At 38.8% G+C, this 20,721-nt stretch overlaps 1 protein-coding gene across 1 annotated transcript in view; it reads right to left on the bottom strand.

Annotated features, from left to right (window-relative positions):
• Window positions 1-20,721, bottom strand: part of LOC134853395 (uncharacterized) — a 551,043-nt gene that overhangs the window by 483,202 nt on the left and 47,120 nt on the right. The window lies entirely within an intron of this gene.

Below are 20,721 nucleotides of genomic sequence, written 5' to 3'. Positions count from 1 at the left end.
AATTTTTTTTCTTATAGACTGATATAGCAAGAGTTGATATAATTTGGAAGTGTGCCCAAAAAAATGAATTTAATTACAATTAACTCAAATTGATGAAATTTTTGCAAAACGGCAAGAAGTTAAAGAAACGAGTTAACTGCTTTTTTGGTCAGTCGTACATTAGTATTTTGCTTTTCTTAGTAAAATCGTGACTTTTCGGTTATATCCTTCTAAACCATAAAAAACGAAAGTTAAAAAACTGTTTGACAAAACTGGGACACAGTTACAGGAAGAGTTTGTTTTTGCTCTTTCACACAAGTTTTTTCACGACGAGGCATGAATGAAAAATGAAATATTAGAACTCAGCATTGAAAAAAGAAATCATTTGCATAGGTTCGCGCACTTTTCCGGGCTCTTTCACATTTTCTCCTGCTCTTTCACATTTGCTGGCATTTTTTCCTCAGAAAGAGCAAAAACATACTATTCAACAATTAGAACCTAGTTGAACATGGCCTCGGGCAAGAGAGCCGCACTCGGGCACTTCGTGCCCTCAGGCCGGCTCATTTTCTTTTTCCCTCGGGCAGCTTTCAACTATGTTCTAACTACTACAAAAAAGCAATATATATTTGTTTTTGACTGGTAAAAACAAGCATCAATTTTAGATACCTCCCGCGAACGGCGTCTATGGTAAAAAACAGTAAAATAAAGTTTTAAAGTTTTAGATGAATTGAAAAAAAATTATGAACAAAACAATGTAAACTATAATGTGAAATTAAAAAATTTATTAAGCGTAATACGTAGCAACTGCACCAAACAAGAAATAAGATAACTTTGAAAAAAATCCATTACAACCGATTGCAGTCGATTATAAAGGTTTATACTGACATAGATTTTTTTGGGATGATAATACATTTTGATGGATTATAATCAATTATAATGGATTTTTTTGACATAAACAAATATGGAATTTTTATCCATTTTTGATGAATTATATTTGGTTATTTTTTATAGATACTGCACCGTTTATGACAATCTAATAAATTCTGATCCATTGGCGCTGGAAGCGGGTTTTCTATTAACATAATTTGAGTTTTTCTGGCTTGATTCAATGTTCGGGATATCAGCCTTGCGTTTGTAACTAAAAACAGTCTTTTTTTTTTCTAAAAATCTTTTTGTTTCCATTTTTTACTATTAGAAGGGGTTAAGCAAAAAGACCCATAATATTGATCCCTTTTTGTTGTTAAATTACTCTTTTTTTTACTTTTCACTTTTTATGTGGGTATTATCGGAAAGACCCGTAATATTGTTCCTATTTTGTTGTTAGTTTTTTTTTCATTTTTCACCTTTCAGGGGGTTATAATCGAAAGATCATTTTTGGTGGGTTTCAGGGTTCTACCATAAATTTACTTATTTAAGCTTCAAATTGATTGTTTTTTCTTCTTGTGACCGTTAATCCGTATGCAGATCATAATTATGAGGTCTCTTGCATTTTAATGGTCGCTTTTTCTCGGGATATCAGACCAGTGATTATAAGTAAATTTAATCCAATTTTGAAAAAAAACATATTTAAGTTCATTCTTTACGTCTTGGCGTTACATCCAAAAATAATATTGTGTAAGAGGCAGTTTGCTTAACACAAATTAAAATTTCTTTCTTATTTTTTTTTCAATCTGGATACTGTTTGTTCATCCAAAAGCGAATTCGTACGACAGGTGATTAGCTACTGTTGATTTGGCTAGGTTAGAATAGCACAAAAACTAGGATCAGCTCTGGATATTACCATTCCGCACTAAGCGCTCATAGATTTAAATTAATTATAATAGATTTACTAGGTAAAAAATTCCATTTATAATTTATTTCACACCTAAAATTCAGAATACGAAACAATTTCTGGTCCATAAAGCTGATTACTTTTGAGGAAAAATCTAATTTATTCTATTATGCCTGATCATAATCATTTTTTTCCCTTAATTTTTTTTCCCTTTCGCTTAAAATTTTTTGCAAAAAACATATCAGTATAATCGATTATTTTGAAAACAAAACATTTATTTTAATCCATCATACCCGCACTGACAGAAATGGTTTCTGGTCGATTTAAATTGATTTTAAATCGACTTTAAATCAATTTAAATCGATTAACCATGTACATTTTACGAACTCAAATGGATTTTGAATCGATTTAAATCAATTTTTTAAAAGTTTTAAATCGATTTAAGTGTCTAAAAAATCGATTTAAATCAATTTCGATGGATTTTCCGACTCACTAAAATCCATCGGAATCTCACTTCTCACTTAAATCTATCAGAATCTCACTTAAATCCATTTTAAATCGATTTAAATCGATCTTTTTGAAACTTTTAAATCGATTTAAGTGTCTAAAAAATCGATTTAAATCGATTTCGATGGATTTTACGACACACTAAAATCGATTTTTTTTGCTAACAAGGCGAAAAAAACATACCCTTTAAAAAATTGTTGAAAACTTTTATTCTCGATTTCTTAAATATAAAACTCGTGCCAGATGTAATAGAATTCAATAAAGTTATCCAACTAAATCAGTTTAAAGCTCAAAAAAATGCAATGAAATTGATTTAAAATTGATTTGTATCAATTTTTTTAGCTGGGAATTAAAATCAATCTTCATCTTTTTTGTTTTATCTTCGTACTTTTTTCATGCTGAAATCAATCTAAAATTAATCAACGTACTTTTTTAATACTAAAATCGATCTCAATTTAATCAACGTACTTTTTTCATACTAAAATCGATCCTCATCCATTTTTGTCAGTGCGGGTAATCAAATATAATCCATTTATTTAAATTCTTAAATTGGTTATTTTGCAATTTGTTCGCAGAACAGTTGCGGAAACTCAATTCTTTGACTAAACACTAAACGATTTATAACAATAAACCATAAACTTCACTTCAGTTCCGCCAAACTTCTACACAATCAACCACTTTCAACCCTTATCCTGACCCCAACGCCCTAATCCAAACGACTACCCCACGAGCTGAGCGATCGAATTTCGAGGGAATGCTAAGAAGTCCTCCAGCAACGATGACTCATTGCCCTCAAACCTCAACTTCTCCCACCCCTTCTGCAAAAAAACTAGGAGGAATGCAATAAATATGTTGAATTTTGCCATAATTTGTTAGAGTTGTACCATGTGCTGTGGCTAGTTTATTTTGATATTTTGGAGAGTGGAAGTTTGGTTTGGGGTGCGATGATTAATTTTCATGCCATGTAAGAAGGTTAATAAAGGTTTGTTTCTGCTGCTGGTCCGACTAAAAAGTCTATTTCAATGTATTGTGGCTTAAAGTTTTGCTTTTTGGGCTGTCTAGAAGAAACTGGAATGTCCAAAATGTTTCTCTAGTTGGAGTCGTTGTTGTGTTGTTCTTTGTTCTTGTTCATATTTGTCTAATTGTCAACAATTTGTTTTGGTTGTTTGATCAATTTTAGATTCGTTAGAATTCGAGTAGGGATACTCATTTTGGAATGGTTAGAATTGATTGGGATCTCTTATGTGCTTTCGTTTTTTGCTTTTATCATCGGTGTTTTCACAGTGTTTATGATTTGGTTGCATTTCTAAGGATTCGGTGTTTTCTATTCCTGGTGGGTCTGGAGTTGCTTCACTTGTAGTTTGTACCTGATTTATTTGTCGTTGATTTTTAGGTGTACTACTTCTGTTGTTCTCCTTCTGTTTATTTGGATATTGTGAAATAATTCGATTGGGTGATTGAGAATAATTTGGTGATTGAAAATAATCTATTTTGTTAGCAATTGTTTTTAGGTTTAGAGTTTTCAGGGGACCTGTTATAATAGTTTTTTGTATGAATTCTTGTTCGAATATTTTCGGGATTTGTTCTTTTTCAAGAATAGTTTTCTAGAACTGGCTCTGGAATGACTGTTTCTGCGTTGATTGTTTTGACTATTTGATCGACTATATCTATTTTGTGAATAATTTTATAATTTTTTACTTTCTGCGGTCGTCCACAAAAATTTTCGGAATAAGGTGATTGTGGCCTGCTGTTAATATAGCTAGATGGGAATGGTTTTCCTGAAATAAAATTATCCTGAATTTATTCACCTATTTGCCTATATCATTTCACTGGTATTTTTGTTGATTAGAATTCTACTGTTGTTGATTATGGTGAAAGTATTCTTCATCTTCTGTGTTAGCTCTCTGTGAATTTTGATATTGAACACTTTTGGTATATTCTGTAAAAACTTTGGAAAAATCTGTTTCTCTATCATCTATTTGTTTTCGGTGTGGTTATTGGTTTGATCATCGTCGTGGTGGAATTTGAAAAGTGATTACGCCGTAGTGTGAGGTTATATATATTTTTTTTGTTTTGTAGATGGTGATATAGTTTTTTAATTGTATTTTAACCTCTGAGAAGGCTTGTGTACATGGATTATTTCCTTTTTTGAATTAAATTTAAAATAATTTTTGACAAAATTGTATTTGTCCTTTCGATGGATGGCTTTTTGCGTCCTCGAAGAATGAAAGAAACTTGTCATCGTCAAATTTTTCTACTTATTGAATCATTATTCATGCCGGTTTTTGGTTGATGTGTAACTATCAATATGTCATATTGGCTGATTCCATTTATATAAATTTACTGGCTTACGAAAATATGAGATTTTTATTCTACGTTTGCGTTAATAGAAGTTGCTGTTGTGACTTCTGATTCGGAAAATATCTTTGATTGTCTGCTGATTTTAGTCGTTTAGAAGATCTCGAAGATTTTTAGTTTTTGCATGGTTGTTGAGTCAGATTCCAAAACAGAGTTTCTTGTTCTGGAAAAATTTGGTTTTATTATTTGCTTTCTATTTGAAATTTTTGCCTTCAAATTTGTTTGCTTTTTGATCTTATAATTCCTACTTTTTAATCGTATCTTGTCTTTAATTATACACTTTTTGAGAGTTCATGTATGTTTGTTTTCCAATTTATCTCTTGATATAAGTGTTAAAATGATTAGCGCAAATTCTGAGTGTCAGTTTTTTTCTTAAACTGTCATTTTTGACAATTTTTTTTGTGAGATTGATCTACTCTTTGGGATACTTTGTCGAGAACAGATGGGTTGAGGAGAGAGTAGATCTTTTCGCTAGAATGAAATTATACTGCTGTCTATTGTGTAATATTTACATCTAAGTCAAACTTAAACTTACCTAGTTTGAAATTGATTCGAGATCAATGGTTAGAAAATAGTAAATGAACCCACAAGGTTCAGATACAATTGGAACACAAGTAGATCAATAGATACTATTTCAATTCTTACTATTTCTAAGATTGTTTCTAATATTGGGTCAGTTAAGAGGTAGGGCTCAAGTGAAGGATGAGTAACGGAAGATCTTCTCTGTTTAGCTAGATTAAAATTGTTGGCTTTTGGAAAATCGTCAGTTTATTTTGGGTCATATATCAACGTTGGAAAGCAAATCGACGTATGAGGTCCTTAAACACTAGTTGTAAAAGCTGGTGGTATTATTTTTTTTGGTCCAAGGAAAGCCTTGATGATCAAATATTAAATAATTGGAAAGATAATGCACATTTTAAGATTTTTTCATAAAAAACAAAACAAAAAAAACAGCAAAACCTAAATAAGAGACTTCACTGTGTTCATTAATCTAGAAGAAGTACCTACTGTTTTTGTTGGCCTCTAGTGTTTTTGCTTTGTTCGTGTTTTCCTTACGTGTTTCAATCAAAACAAGCAACAAACTATAACTATTCTCGGAATTCGTTCACTTCTCAGTAATGTGTGTCTTGATTTGTTCACAAAATCTCTTTATGCTTTGTACAGATGCTGCCAATCTGCTATAAGTTGGCCTTATACAAGTTGTTATCGAAAACACAAATTATAATTTGGAATTAGAAAACGTTCCTAGCCTTAGTTCATTAAAATATATTTTTTTTGAAATTAAAACACTTTCTTTAATAAAAATCAACACACTCTAATAGTTTGAATCTGACTACTAATTCATAAAATGGATCAGACACTTGTTGGTTCAAAAACCAAATTTACTTCATACTTTTTTTAATATACAGCTATGTAGTCAAATTTTTGAAAAAAAATCCTCTTCTAGGTTCAATTTTTCAAATAAAGTTCTTTTTTTTTGAAAACAAGCACACTTGGAAAAAAGTCTAAAAAGTATGCAACTGTTTTGACTGGTTTCTGGACTACAATTATTTAAGCATTTTGTAATTTTTTATAATGTCAACTCAATAATGAAATAAAACATCTATTTTCTCCAGTTTCCCCTTAACGTTTTAATGTTGGGTTTCTATTTTTTTAAAATAAAAGCGAGTTAAGCCAATAAATGATAACGACCAGAGAGTGGGGCTTTAGAAACCGTAAATGAAAAAAGTTTGGCCCTGATGATGATGATAATGATAAGCAATGGTATTGCAACCGGGTTTTAGACTTTTTCCGTTCTACAGAATCATTTCTAGAGGATCTAAAGAAAACCTTACTACTTAAGAAAGGCTTTCACTTTAATTTCTATCGTTTGAATATCAAATAGCTTAAGGCCGTTTCAGTTTGTAATTTTCTTTTCAAAAAATTCTCAATTTAACAGTTTGTACAATAACCGAAACTTCACAATTTTTTAAGTTTAGCATGTCTGTTTTTTTCTCTTTTTTTTGTTTTTTTTTTCTAGATATTCAAACAGTTTCAGATATTGTTATATTGACTTGGTCACTTGATTTTGCGTAATTTAGAGGGCAAAATATATCCGTTTCGGATGATGTGTTTCAGTTCAGGGTCGTAAAAACCTAAGTTTTAAAAAAGAAATTTATGACAACAGATTTCGACCCAAAGTTTGTCGCCTTTTTATCTGCTCGGTAGAGATTTCCACTTTTTAAGGGCTGTTTAATAACTGCATCCAATACAAATATGATGTTTTTGCAGCTGTAATCTCATATTTTTTGTCAAGTTATTCAAAGTAATTTTTTCCATAAAAAAACTTTTTGACTTCTGTCTTTTTTTTCATTCACTATTTTGTAGCGCTATGTGTTTCTTGCATCGTAAGGGTTGCTCCGCTTTGCCTCTGTGTTCCAAATTGCACACCTGGTTCTGTGGGCTATATATGTTTTCTAATCAATTGTTTTTTCAAGCTATAATTTGATCTTAAGCTAATGATTCAATCTAATGATTTGATCTGAGGCATATACTTTCCTAATCTATCGCTTAATTACACTTGCGAAGCACAGTGTATTGGCGCGAAATTTATTTTTTTTTCAACCTAAGTCGCAAATAAAGTGTAATTTCGGTGGCATCTTCAATCGGTAGGCTGCAATAGCAGTATACTATCATATGTGCTTTGACATTTGATAAGTAAAATTAAAACACAGCTGATGCGTTTTTAATTCATAATGAACCAAAAAAAATTATTTGTTTCAATCAGTAGTAAAATGACAAAAACCTCAATTTCAGAATCTTTCGAACTCAATGTACCTCGTTATTTTTTGAAATGCCTAATTTTTACATACTTTGGTTTACGGCTTTCCAATTTATTACATGCAAAATTGTGACTTTTTGTATTTGGTGCTACTTTTGCTGCCTCAAAGTGACAGTTTATTAGCATATGTAGCTGAGTTATTGCTATCTGGTTTTTAGGGTTTCAAGCATCCGTGTTTGAGTGGTTAGTGCGTAAGACTCAATTTTGCTATGTCGAAGATTCGAATCCGACACGTAGCCGAGTTTGTGCTAATTCGAAGCGTATTTCTACTTTTTGCGAAGCGCAGCTTCATCTGTGTTAACTTTGCGTCTCTCTGTTTAATGTTCAGGGCAAGTAATCTATGGTTCATCGGTTATACACGTACAGTATCACCACAGTGGTACTGGTGGATGGTATCTACATGGGCACTGGGAGAGGAATATTCCAACACTCCTCATTCTCAGGTGAGCTCATCTGATAATCTTGATATGGTTATAGCCTGTCGCAATCTAGACAAATTTGGGTTATTCCTGTGGTTTCGTCTAGTCTTCAACACATTGTTATCATTTAGTGTTTCGGGTAGGGCCGGTCAGTAGTGCGGGGTACTTGAACTCCGTTTTTACACTGTCATCATATTAACAGTGACTGACGTTTCCCAGTTAACAGAGGTGGGCCTGTTGTCTCGTTTGAATGCCTTACTGCTGCCCCCGCCGGGAACCCCCTGGGTAGAAAGGGCCCCCAGTTTTTTTTAACTGCGACGGCAAACGAGGAAAAGTATAGCGGATCTGCGGTGGTGTCTATTATACTCTATACCGTGTTTACGGAACACAGGACTGGGATTGGTTTTTGGTTTCATAACCCTCGCTATGAGCCAGTGCTTAGTCAACATTTCCAATCAGGTGCGAGCTCGACTGCTGTGCTTGAGGTTGGATCAGAAGCCGAAGAAAAGCAGAAGCCTCGACTGGACTGGACCAAAGCAAAAGTAGAGTCAGTTTGGTGGCGTTTTGATGATATCTGAAGTTATCCTCCGCAAAACCTAGCCAAGAAACCACAAAACAAAGTCTCACAAACCATATTATTGATTCCCTACTAAACAGAGTAGTCGCCGCGGCAAAAGAAGTCGCCCTCATTGTCAATGCCAGCAAGACTAAGTGCATGTTTGCCCGAACTGACCCAGCGGCGCTGTACCTTGACTGCAACTCGCTCAAAAACGTCACTGAGATCGTCTACCTCGGAAGTCGGATATCGTCCAACGGCAACATAGCAACAGAAGTACTAAACAGAATCGCACGCGCCACTGCCAACAGCTCTAGATTAGCAAAACTGTGGAAGAACAAGGGTACGACGAGAAACACGAATAACAAAGTGTACAACGCATGCGTAAAGAGCGTTCTCCTATATGCTGCGGAAACATGAACTGTCAAAAGATCTGACCTCGTAAGACTTGATTCATCGGAAACAAGATGCGTAAGACGCTACCTCGGAGCACGACCTGATCAAGACAACACCACCATCTGAGTAGCAGCGAACCGTGGAACATCCTTGGACTCTCACCTGCGAAAGATTCGACTAAGATGGTGTAGTCATGTACTTGGAATGGGGCAAGAACGAGTTACTCGAGAAGCATTAATGTTTGAAAAAGCTATGAGCCAGAAGTGAAAAAGATATGGGCCAGAAGACGACTGATGCCATGGTTTAGAGCAAACATGACTGCATGGTTGTACGATTACGTTAAGAAGCATATGTCGATGCACAGCAGAGTGTACAGTGCGTATCAGCTAGATATTGGAGCAAGAGCTTTCAAGCGAGCTCCTGTAAAGCATCGGAATGCAGTGACCACCGCCGTAAAGAGATTTTCTAGGATGACTGAATGTAACAGATTGGAGAAAGAAGAAACCTTGAAGGAAGATTGGGAGAGAGACGTGACTGCAGCTTCTGCAGAGTATCTAACGTAGATACCCTACCTTGTTGTAAACAAAGAGTAGAAGAGCAGAAGTGTTGGAGGATTGCTTCCAACAGCGTCAGAATAGCTACCGATGTTTTGCAAGACGCAGAAAATGAAAGTGCAGAGTCAATTTTGCAGGAGAAGGAGATGGAACATTGACAAATGGCCAAAAAAAGATGCAAAAAGAAAGAAAATTTGAAAAACTTAGAAATTTCAGAACTTCTAAACAACGAACAAAGAAAAAAACACAGAAGTGACGAAAGAGAAGATGTCAGAGAAGATTTCCAAAGAGAAGATGTCGAGAAGATGTCAAGAGAAGATGTCAAGAATTGTTTTCTATGTGAAAAAAAAACTCAAATGAGAAACAAAGCAGCCAAGTTGTAATTGAAACTGAAAGAAAACATATAGTTGAGTTTTGAAGATTAAAGAGTTTGCTACATTTATAAATTTGCATTTTGATTTCATTTAGTGGCTTTAGAGATATTAACTATTTATTTAAAAAGGCTTGAGTGAAGAGTATACTAAAATATTCCAGCCTGCATGATTAATTTTAACCAACTAGGACGACTGATCACTTTGTGGTGACATTGATGGCTTGGGTAAGCTCTTGAAGAGTGAGATTATTTCATTGTTCCTTCTAACCACAGAGTTCTTTAACTTTAATATGTAGGACTAATAACAACTCAAATTTCCGAAGGGAAGAAGCATTGTAGGATAATTTTAGCTTGTTGGTTGGCAGGACTGTCCAGCAAAATAAGACCTTCTAAAACCTCAGAGAAAATCAGGGCATTGACATTGGAATTCAGAAAAAATGTTTTATTCTAGGTCATATCCTCGAAAGTGCAGATTAGTGTGGCATTCGACCAGAATTGACATACGAAATTATTAGCAGCTGACCTTCCGAATTTGCAGTGTTGGAGGATTAATAGTGATATTCAGACGATTAGACAAATCGTGAATGCTGAAGGATTCGGAAATTCTTAAAATTTAAAAATTCTAATTGTGACGTCACATTTCCGAGAAACGTCAAAAACGACCAATTTGGAAAAAATCCAAAATAAAAAACAGAACAACGACAGAAGTTGCGTCATCAACAATGATAGTTGCAATGAAAACAACAACAAAAGTTGAACGAATAGCAGAGTTGAGAGAAACCGCTCCGAGTTGTGAAGATTGTGTCGCTACAACCGTTGCAAGGCCATTCACAACAACGGTGAAGGGTAGAAACCAGCCTTCCGGAGAGGAAACAAGGGTGTTAGTTCCCCGGAATCAGGAATCGGGAGGGGTCTCGGGACTTGAACTTAAACCATTTTATACAAGATTTTAGCTTCCCAATTATCTCCTGAATTGAATTTATTTAATATCTGAATTCATTTTCTGACAATGAGAAGCTAGGAGTTGAGGGAAAAGGTTGATCCATCTTCGATGGAGATGATGATTTTTATCTACTGAACAAAAACAATCGTAATATAATAAATAGTGCTAGCCCTGTTTTTAGGAGTGACCTCGTGGTCTGGGGATACTGAGAGCCAGCCATGAGCTCACTAATTTTGCATGTATCTAAGTCAATTTGAATGTTTTGACCGAAGCCGCAAGCAGAGTAACGTTTTGTCGACCCGATGTTAGGAAAATCACCAAAGAACTGGCTTTGGCAGAGACGGTGAAAAGCATGTAGAGCTCTATTTAGACGCTCGGCAGTCCTATTAGAACCTTGTTTTTTTCCGTCGATGTGTACTTCCGGGCGAATGTTACACAGATGATTTTATGGCGCTCCTGGGCGTTTTTCTTTTTTAACATCATGACCGGCAGAACCGTTAACGAGCACTCCGCGCCGAGCGGATGCTCATGTTAACGCCTTTGAACGGCCCTAACCGCCGGGGGGGAAGGGTAGTTCGGAACGCGGAAGCCTTTTGGATTACCGTGAATAGCTTTTTCACCTAGTTAAGACCGAAAGTTCACGTTCCAGGAAGGATGGGGGATCGGCCGTCCCCTCGTTCTCTGAACAGTTTGTGACCAAAAACACTTAATGATATATAGAAAATCAAACAACAAGTAGTATAGTACCCAAGAAAAACAAGAACGATAAAAAAACCGAAAAACAAAAACATTTAAAAAAAGTAGAAAATCAGTAGAAATCATCCCCCAGACAAGATGTGATCTGACCCTCCCATTTGTTGTTGATAGATATATTGTTGTTACAGGCGTTTATATTAATCAGGATTGTTACGATTGCTTTTGTGGCCCGTTTGTGATGCTTGTACTGTAGGGTTATTTGGGTATTTAAGCACGTTAATGCTAATTTGCGCTCAATCCGGAAGGGCCTGCTGATTTGCGCTCAATCCGGAAGGGTCTCGGGATTAGTGAAGAAGACTGATCCGGCAAGCAGTACAAGGAGCAACAAGAAGGGGCTCAACGACAACAACAATTGACTGTTGGCTATCATTAACAAGTTTTGTATCCCTTTTTGTTCAAAAAGTAAGATAGTAATCTGTGGGGTGCTCGACAGTGCTGCACTGTAGTGACCCTTCACCGAACTGCGAAAATCCGAGTTAAGCACCTTAATTCGGTTTTTGAACAAACCCGGAGGTGTATAGTATTACTAATATTATTACTTTTATAGCCTATATTAATACTCCTATATCGTTTTCAGTGAAAAACACGATAAACGTACCGGTTCTTAGGGTCAAAACAGTGATATTTTGATTCCCCCACAAATCGCAATTTTCGAGATATCGATGTTTTTTGATACGGAAAAAAGCGCCAAATTAACGTGTTACATCGTAATTGTACTAGTATAATAGGTAGAACCGGTTGAGTTTAGTTCAGTAGTGGTTGGAACTATTTGGGTACCAAAAACCGAATTTTCGTGATTTTTTAATAAACGAAACATTAAAAAACTTTAAAAAAATCATAATTTTTGAGTTAGGACAGTAAAAATTGTTGTTTGGACAACTTCCACTGATTGAATTGACAGGATTGAAAACCCGTTTGCCGACAACTTTCCGGGTTACAGAGAAATCGAACTTATCGTGTTTGATTTAGTGGATTCATCAATCCGGAGGGGTCCAAATGGCATAGTTTTTCGCAAATTTGTTAAGCTAGAGCGTTTTAGACCGGGTTTTTTGTCTTGAGTTAGGAAAGTACAGGCCTTCTGAGCTCGGATCAATAATTTTCAGGTCAAATAGAACAGAATTACGAAAAAAAGTTTGGCGGAACCTATAGGTGAGAATTTTTTTGACTTTAGAAAAAAGACGGTTTGGTTAATAACTTTGGAACTGCTGGACAGATCCAGTTGATCTTGGTACGATAAGACAGAAATTAGCTGAGCTTACTATTAGGAACATCAATTATTCAAAAAAAATCGTGAAAATTTTTTAAGGTTGTTTTTAGCAAATTCACTAATTCGGGAAGGTAGACCCTTCACGTTTTATAATTTTTTTTGGAAAGCCCTTACATCCCTACCAAAAGGCAATAACGGTTGAATAAGGCAATTTTAAGTTGTTTTAGACAAAAAGGGAAGGCTAGGGGCAACAGAAAACCTTGGGCAAGTCGAAACTAGGCTAGCTATAAGACCCTTTACCGTTAGAGTGAATTGTCAAATAATAGGATTAACTTCAATCCGTAAGGGTCTTAGGAAAGAAAATACACCCTTCCTAGTTATTTTAATCAGCATAATAGCATCGGAAGACATATCCCGATGGGTACTGCTTGAAAATTTAGGAAGTCTCCGATAAGCTATTTTTACAAATCTGGAGGGGTCCCAATCCGGAGGGGTTTTATTTTCGCAAACCCGGAGGGGTCCCAATCTGGAGGGGTCTTACTTTTGCCAATCCGGAGGGGTACTGTTTTTGTCAACCAGGAGGGGTATTATTTTTGTTAAGGGCTTAGGTAAGCAGAAGAAAAGATGATAGTGAGAAGAAAAGATGATCATGAAAGACCAGACCAAAACAAAACAGGTCCAAACTCCGATATTGGCAAAACTAAGTCTAAATTAAAAAATAGTGTGTAACTCATTGGTGTGGATTGAAATCCAAGTCATTTTTGAGAAAAGTGATTGCCTTGAGAACTTTAGTAGGTCTTGCTCGGGCAATCCGGAGGCAGATAGGTAACACAGTACTCGGTGGGTGCAATAGACGCGCACTTGAGAAAATTACTGCCTTCAGGTCTTGTCTGTTTGGTGCAGCACCAAGCAGGGAAAACTTTTTCTCTAGAAACAAGTTCGCCTATTGTATTGCGACTGACTAAAATTACAAAACACATAAGTTTTTTTTAGAAAATATTCTTGTTACCTATTTTTGTCATTTTTGGTTTTAAATTATTAATAGTTGTGCTTGATTGGGTAGTGAAAACACTATTTTTTAAATAGACTGATATCATCATACTGTGCCAGCTCTCACACCTTACGACTAACAATCGATTTTTATGAATAAATTGTATAAACGCTGCTCCTTGATAACATACAAGGATTCGTGGTCACAATTTAATAGAAACTTTTGGAATTTATTGTATTGTGTTATTATTATCAGTAGTTAAACTAAAAGGACACTAGCAATCAAATTGAGTGTGTAGGCAGTAAAAATGATAAATTGAAAATGAGTCTAGACAAGTCAAGGATACCTAAACTAAATGATAGCTCCAGGAAATTCATACCAGAGAAACAGAGAAAAGCAATGAATGATCCTTTTGTGGAAAGGATCACACGAACCCGGACCGACAAAGGGGAGACGGTTTCAGGCAGATTGGTTGAGACCAGGAGTCAAAAGTCCTCAGAAGTCCGTAAAGACAATGCTAGAAGTGGAGGTCCGTCCGGACTAGGCCATGGATGAGAACTAGGAGAAACATGGACCGGAGGGGGAGGAAACAGAATGCTGGCGAGTGAGTCTACTCCGGTAGAACAAGGCCAAGATTTTGCAACATCCACCAGGATACTGGACCGAGAAGAGATGCCGGAACTGTCCGACATTTCTACTGATATTGTGGCAACTAGAAGATCACCCACAGACAACACCATGATGGCCGGCGTGACGGAGAAACAAGCTACGTCCTCATCGTTTTCAGAAAGAGCGAAGAACACTTTCGGAAACATCTTTCCATTTACTATGGGAGCGGGTACAGGCGATGAAAGAGAATCCCAGGAAGAAGAAGAGGACAATGACAAGCAAGTTGACTTTGGACCTCGAGTCATCCTCAATAGTTCGACTCAGGAAAATGAACCATAAACCGACAGAGGGAATGGCACCATGGACCAATTTGGTGTAGTGAGGACAATAAGCAAAACCACAAACACATCAGGCCAGTCAGGAGACTTTGTGAGTTTGACAAAATTGAAAATGCGGACTGGGGAAAATAGAAATACAGGACTCTGCAACGCACCGGCGGATCCAGAGGTTGATCATGAAAAGACGTCGAGGCTGAGATTCAAAGCCCGAATCTCGACCAGTACTAAGCTACCTGGGATCGACAGGGTGACACCGCCACTTGTGACGCCACTAGTAGATAACGGAGCATCAATTGAAGAAGCCTTGATTAACATAGTGGGCAGTATAGGAGAACAAAATGAACAGACGTGCATAAAAATGAGTGAACTAGAGAAAGCAGTCAACGTCGAAAGACAAAATTTGCGGGAAGAAATAAACTGAAATAGACAAGAAGTTGGTAGAAGCGAAAAAAGCTTGAAGGAAAGAACAGATGAACACTTGGCGAAGAACCTGTCGCGGATGACAAGGGAAGCGGAACAAAAAGAGTTACGGTTAAGAGACGACATGGAGAAGTTAAGAACTCAACAAGAGCAGACTCTTGGGACTCTTGACACAAAGATAGATGCGATGATGGAGAGGCAAACTCAGGCTATCATGGACAGGGTGGACGGGCTACTAGGCAGCAGGAGTGGACCAAGGGCAGGGGAACCGAACTCGGGAGGTCCCAGCAGGAAGCCGAGGGTGAACTTCAGAGACCCACAAAATAGGAGGACATATGAATCCACTAGATGTGGGGGTAGATAATCAGGCTATGCCACGAGGGATAATAGAACATGGGGCCCAAACAGCAGAGCAAGTTCAGCAGGCAACAGACAGACCTCAAACGAACGACCGACGCAAGGCACACATGCAACTGGGAGAGGTGATTCCAGTAACAGGAGACATAAGAGCCCAGGGAGGAGTCATGTGAGCCAAGGGGGAAAAAATCCCGGCAATTCGGACAGAAGGGATGCATCAATTACAGAAACCTTAACAGGGGGCGATCGTACTCAGGCGGGGCATACGATAGATGCTACATCCTTTGAACCCCTAAACTGGTCTTTGAAGACATTCCTTACGAGGTTATCCAGAACCAATGAGTGCAGTGAAAAGTCCAGAAGAGTCTTTAAGAAACCAAGATGCTATAAAGACGATTCTGATGGCTGTATTGATACCTGGATAGAGGTGATGAAACTGAATTTCGAGGAACAAGACCTGTCAGAAAGGCAAGAGTGTAGTGCGGTCACCAGTAACTTGGAAGGGACAGCCCTAAACTGTGTGATGGCCAAAAAACAATTCCGGCGGGACACAGCTGAGAAAATCTTTGAAATCTTGTTTAATCGTTTTGGATCAGGGGTGCAGGGACACCAGGCAATGATGCGCTTCGAGAAGCGGAGGCAACGAGAAGATGAGACGATAGACAAGTTTCTGGACGATTTGGAATTGCTGAGAAGGCGTAGCCAACCGGATGAGTCGAACAGAAAGACGAACCTGGCTGTAGCTTAAAAATTCATCGATGGTTTGAAGAATGATGAACTTCGAACAATGTTGGCAACGCATTACACACCACTCTTAACCAATGCGCCAACGCCAGAGGAGTTGAGACTCAAGTCAAAAGAGTATCTTTTATTGAAGCCTCCTTCCAGATCTGGATATTACAAGAACAATTATGGCTATTTTAACAACGGGCCAGCAAACCAGGGGAAAAACTGGTACAAACCAAGGGACGACATGGACAAGAGGTGCTCTTGTGCAAAATGCAATTCGACGTGCCCAACTTATAAACAGGGCATGGAAGCAATAGGCTTTAGCCTCGAGGACAAAGATGCGTCAGAAGTCGATGAGGATTACGTTGCGAAGGAGTAATTGCAAAATTCAGCCAGCGGTGTTTCTTTTGTAACTTGGAAGGTCATTTTAAATCAGATTATCCACAATTCTGGAATGCTGTAGCAGACATCAAGCATCCAAGGCATGAAAAAACTTTATCGGGAGTGAAAACCAGCAAGGCTCGCCTTTTGAGTGAAGCAGAGGCGTGCAGAAAAGAAAAACAGCAAGTGCTGGCAACGAAGAAAATGCAAGCGGTAACGGAAGAGACATGTGAATCGGAACTGGTGACTGCGGTGGACGACTTCAAGATTGATTATAAGGCAGCCGCGAGGGATGATTTAAATAGAGTCCAGCAGGAACTGGTAACGAAGGAGATCGAACAAAAAGTGAAGCTCGAATTGGAAAATGAGAAACTACAGGAGAAGTTAAATAACTTCGAGGCATCAGAAGTCGAAGAAACAAAAGCACCAAGTAGCTTGAGCATGAAACTTAATGTGACCTCCGGGCAGAGGTTCGTATGGTGTCACAAGGAAGCAAAATACAATCAATAATCTCGGTAACAGGATACCAGGTAATCAGAAATCTGAGTGAACCATCAGAGTTCACTTTGATGCATTTGGACACATATGCAGATTATCTGAGGCAGGTGGAGCCACGCACCGAGTCGAGAGATGTGCGAGCACTACTAACGACGGGTGGCCCTCGCATGAAGAAACTTCATGGACGCTACCTGGAGGTCTATGGGCCGTATCAAATAATCCTGAACGTGGATGGAATCAGTATCTACACCAGGACTTATATAACAACAGATGATGACCAAATGGGGCACATCTATTTGGGTGAAGAGGAACTCAAAGTCCGCAGGATAGGCCATGACGCCATGATGGAACAAGACGCGGTACACATTGGATATGAAGCAGATGTGACAGCACATCTGCTCGACACCAATGGTAAGAAAATCGGAGTCACAGGGTTTTTGGACACAGGAGCAGTGGTGAGCGTGATGCCCATAAAAACTCGGGAAAGAAAAGGCTTCACGAGGGAAGATCTAATTCCGACGAATCTCCGACTGACCGCGGCCAATCGAGGAGCAGTTTACGTAGCCGGAAGAATACCAATAACGGTTCTCCACATGGGAGGACGGAACCTTAGGATGAGCTTCCTGGTGGTACAGAATTTGGACGACGCCGACCAATTCATCTCGAGCAGAGATTTTGTCAGGAATTTTGACGTGATGATTGATTTGAACAACGGTCTAATAAGGATTAGAAACCCGCATCGGAAGTATGTTAAGGTACCAAATAATAGAATAATAACAAATGAAAGTAAAGTACTAATCTTTTTAGATTGAAAGGTAAAATTACAGCCGGGACAGGCTGTGGTAGCAATTTTTAGAATGAGGAACATGAATTTATTAAGTGATAGTAAACAGGTTTGTTTGGTACCGAATCCAAACAGTCAAAGCTTGGTGGTTTTAGGCCGGAGCTTCTCGGTAACTCGAAACGGACTGTGTGTCAGTGTGTTATTGAACACACTGGACACCACGGTTTCAATCCAGCGTGAAAAGAAACTTGATTACGCTTTGGCGATGAGGACCGACTATGAAGAGACACAAAACATGAAGAAACATAGTATGAAAGACTCTCATTATCATGCCAATAAAGATAAAGTTTTTAAAAGGATTACTGAATTAAAGTCTATCCATAAATTGTTTTCAATGAAGTCCGTAACGGACGACGGCTTATCGAGCTGCTCGAATTTTCCGGAACGCCCCTCGTCATATGAACTAGAATCTGACAAACAGGTTTTGACAGAGATAGAACACTTAAAAGGGAAAACAGGCGAGGTAGATTTCGAATTACTGCGGGAGGTTTTAAATCAAAACGCGGATGCATTTTCAAAACATAAGGTGGATAACGATTGCTGTAACTTCGTCGAACACGAAATCGAACTTGAAGAAGGAGCCATTCCCCACAGAGAAGGCGCAAGACGAATGACGCGACATAAGTCGGAAGCGTGCCGAGCGGAGATTGAAATGTTGCTCGAATACGACATGATAGAACCCTCGAAATCGCCATGGGCTTGCGGGGTAGTAATAGCGAAAAAGAAGTGGGACAGCTTGGGTTTTGTTGCGACTTTCGCTACTTGAACGCGGTGACGATAAAAGATGCGTACCCGATACCGCAAATAGACGAGAGCCTCTCTAAACTTGGTGATGGGGACTTGGGTTCTGCCTTCTGGAAGGTCCCTCTGCGGAAGAAGGATAGAGAAAAGACTGGATTCGCGTGTGAATTGGGGTTGTACCAGTGGAAGAGGATGCCCTTTGGCTTGTGCAACGCAACGGCCACTTTTCAAAGACTGATGGCTCAGGCTTTGAGCAGAGTGACAAATAAGTACGGGAATCTTGTGATGTGTTAGGTGGATGACGTAGTCATAGCAACAACGACTCTGGAATCGATGAGGTCTTTGGATGCATGAAATGAGCAGGCTTGAAATGCAAACCATCGAAAAGTGAGATCCTTAGGGATTCGATCAAGTACCTAGGAAGAATGGTGGACAGGCACGGCGTGAGGCCGGACCCGGAAGCAGTAGTGGCTGTGTTGACATGGAAGGCTCCGAGAACTCATGAGCTTCCTAGGGTTTGCCAATTATTACCGTGAGTTCATAAAAGGATATGCAGACAAGGTGTATCCAATTCAGAGGCTGATGCGCAACAAAGAAAAGAAGTTCGAGTGGAACGACGAAGCACCAGTTGCCTTCGAGAACATAAAGCGGGAACTGTGCGAAGCGCCAGTGCTAGGCATGCATACAGAAAACGGCATGTATGTTCTTGACACAGACGCATCGGTAGTAGCCATTAGGGGACTACTGCATCGGGAGCAGGAATGGAATGGATGAACGGTTCTACGTCCCATTGCTTATGGCAGCAAGGTATTGAGTGACACTGAGATGAAATATGGTGCTCCAAAAGCAAAGATGTTTGCAGTAGTCACATTCGTGGAAAAATACCGCGCATACTTGGGGAGCGCTCCCTTTAAGTTACGCGTAGACAACAGAGCGTTATCCTGGTTGAAGACATACTCGATGGATCAGAGTTATATTGGTAGGTGGATAGTAAGATTAGATGGCTACCACTTGATAATCGAGCACAGGATGCGTGACAAACACCAAAATGCTGACAGCTTCAGTAAGAAAAACGAGTTCTATGAAAGATTGGAACACAAGCAAGCCAATCAGGCAGAAGTAAACAAAGGGTTCTCGTTTCTGCGCTTCCCTTGACGAGATGGTTGGACAAGTCTGGACGTCCGGTTCCAGGACATCCTGAGTTACCTGCAGAAAAAGCAGCCGAAATAAAGATTATATCCAAGAAGGATCCGAAGCCCTTGAATCTGTTGCTGCGCTCAAACCTGGTCTAGCAGGAACTCTCTCGCATGAACATAAACAGCCTCTCATTATTGGATAAAACGGTGCAGGTCACACCGCAAGTGATGCGGATGCTGGGTGGATTTTTAGAGAGAGAGAGAGAGAGAGAGAGAGAGATAGAGAGAGAGAGAGAGAGAGAGAGAGAGAGAGAGAGAGAGAGAGAGAAGTTACCAGTGATGACCCCGAGTGGGCAGCAGCTATGGCATCACTGATAGTCAGTGAAAAGGTGAAGATCACGCCGTCAATACGATAACACAACGATAATGAGAGGGATTGTTGGACAATAGTTCAGCAATCAGTATCCTCAATACCCCGAGAAGTTTTAACAAGAACTTCATACAAACGGAAAGAACAGCGGAACGACATACAAAAGAAACCCGTTACCTTTGATGACCAGCAGAAGGAAGGTGGGGAAGTTAGGCGAAGCCTGCAGCAAGGAAATTTGTCCGGGGAGACGGACGGTGAAGAGAGAGGGCGAGTTTAAGATCAAAATGTAGAGAAAGTTCCTGATGAGGAACAGGACCTGTGGGACAAAATTTTGTCCGGGGAGTTCAAGTGGATGAGTAGAACGCACAGAACTGACCCAGGACAGGACAGGGAAAAGGCTCCAACACAGACTCTTCAATAGCTGATAATTCCCGAAACTCAGGAATCGACACCTACTCGGACAGGAACTCGAGCTCAGGATTGGAACTGTCAGAACTAGACTTCCACACACTACTAGTGGAGATTCGAGCGAGGGATCTAGACAGGGAGAAATATCAAGACCCTGACAGTGATCGCTACCTCATACCAGGTTACATAGTTTTTGACAACGCAGCAGATGATCTGGAAACGATAGCAGTATCGAAAAGTTCGATAAGCTTGCTGCCGC

The sequence above is a fragment of the Symsagittifera roscoffensis genome, chromosome 8 (genome assembly GCF_963678635.1).
Source record: "Symsagittifera roscoffensis chromosome 8, txSymRosc1.1, whole genome shotgun sequence".
NCBI lineage: Eukaryota > Metazoa > Xenacoelomorpha > Acoela > Convolutidae > Symsagittifera > Symsagittifera roscoffensis.
The sequence above is the reverse complement of the archived record's forward strand: the minus strand, read 5'-3'. Positions and strand labels throughout refer to the sequence as shown.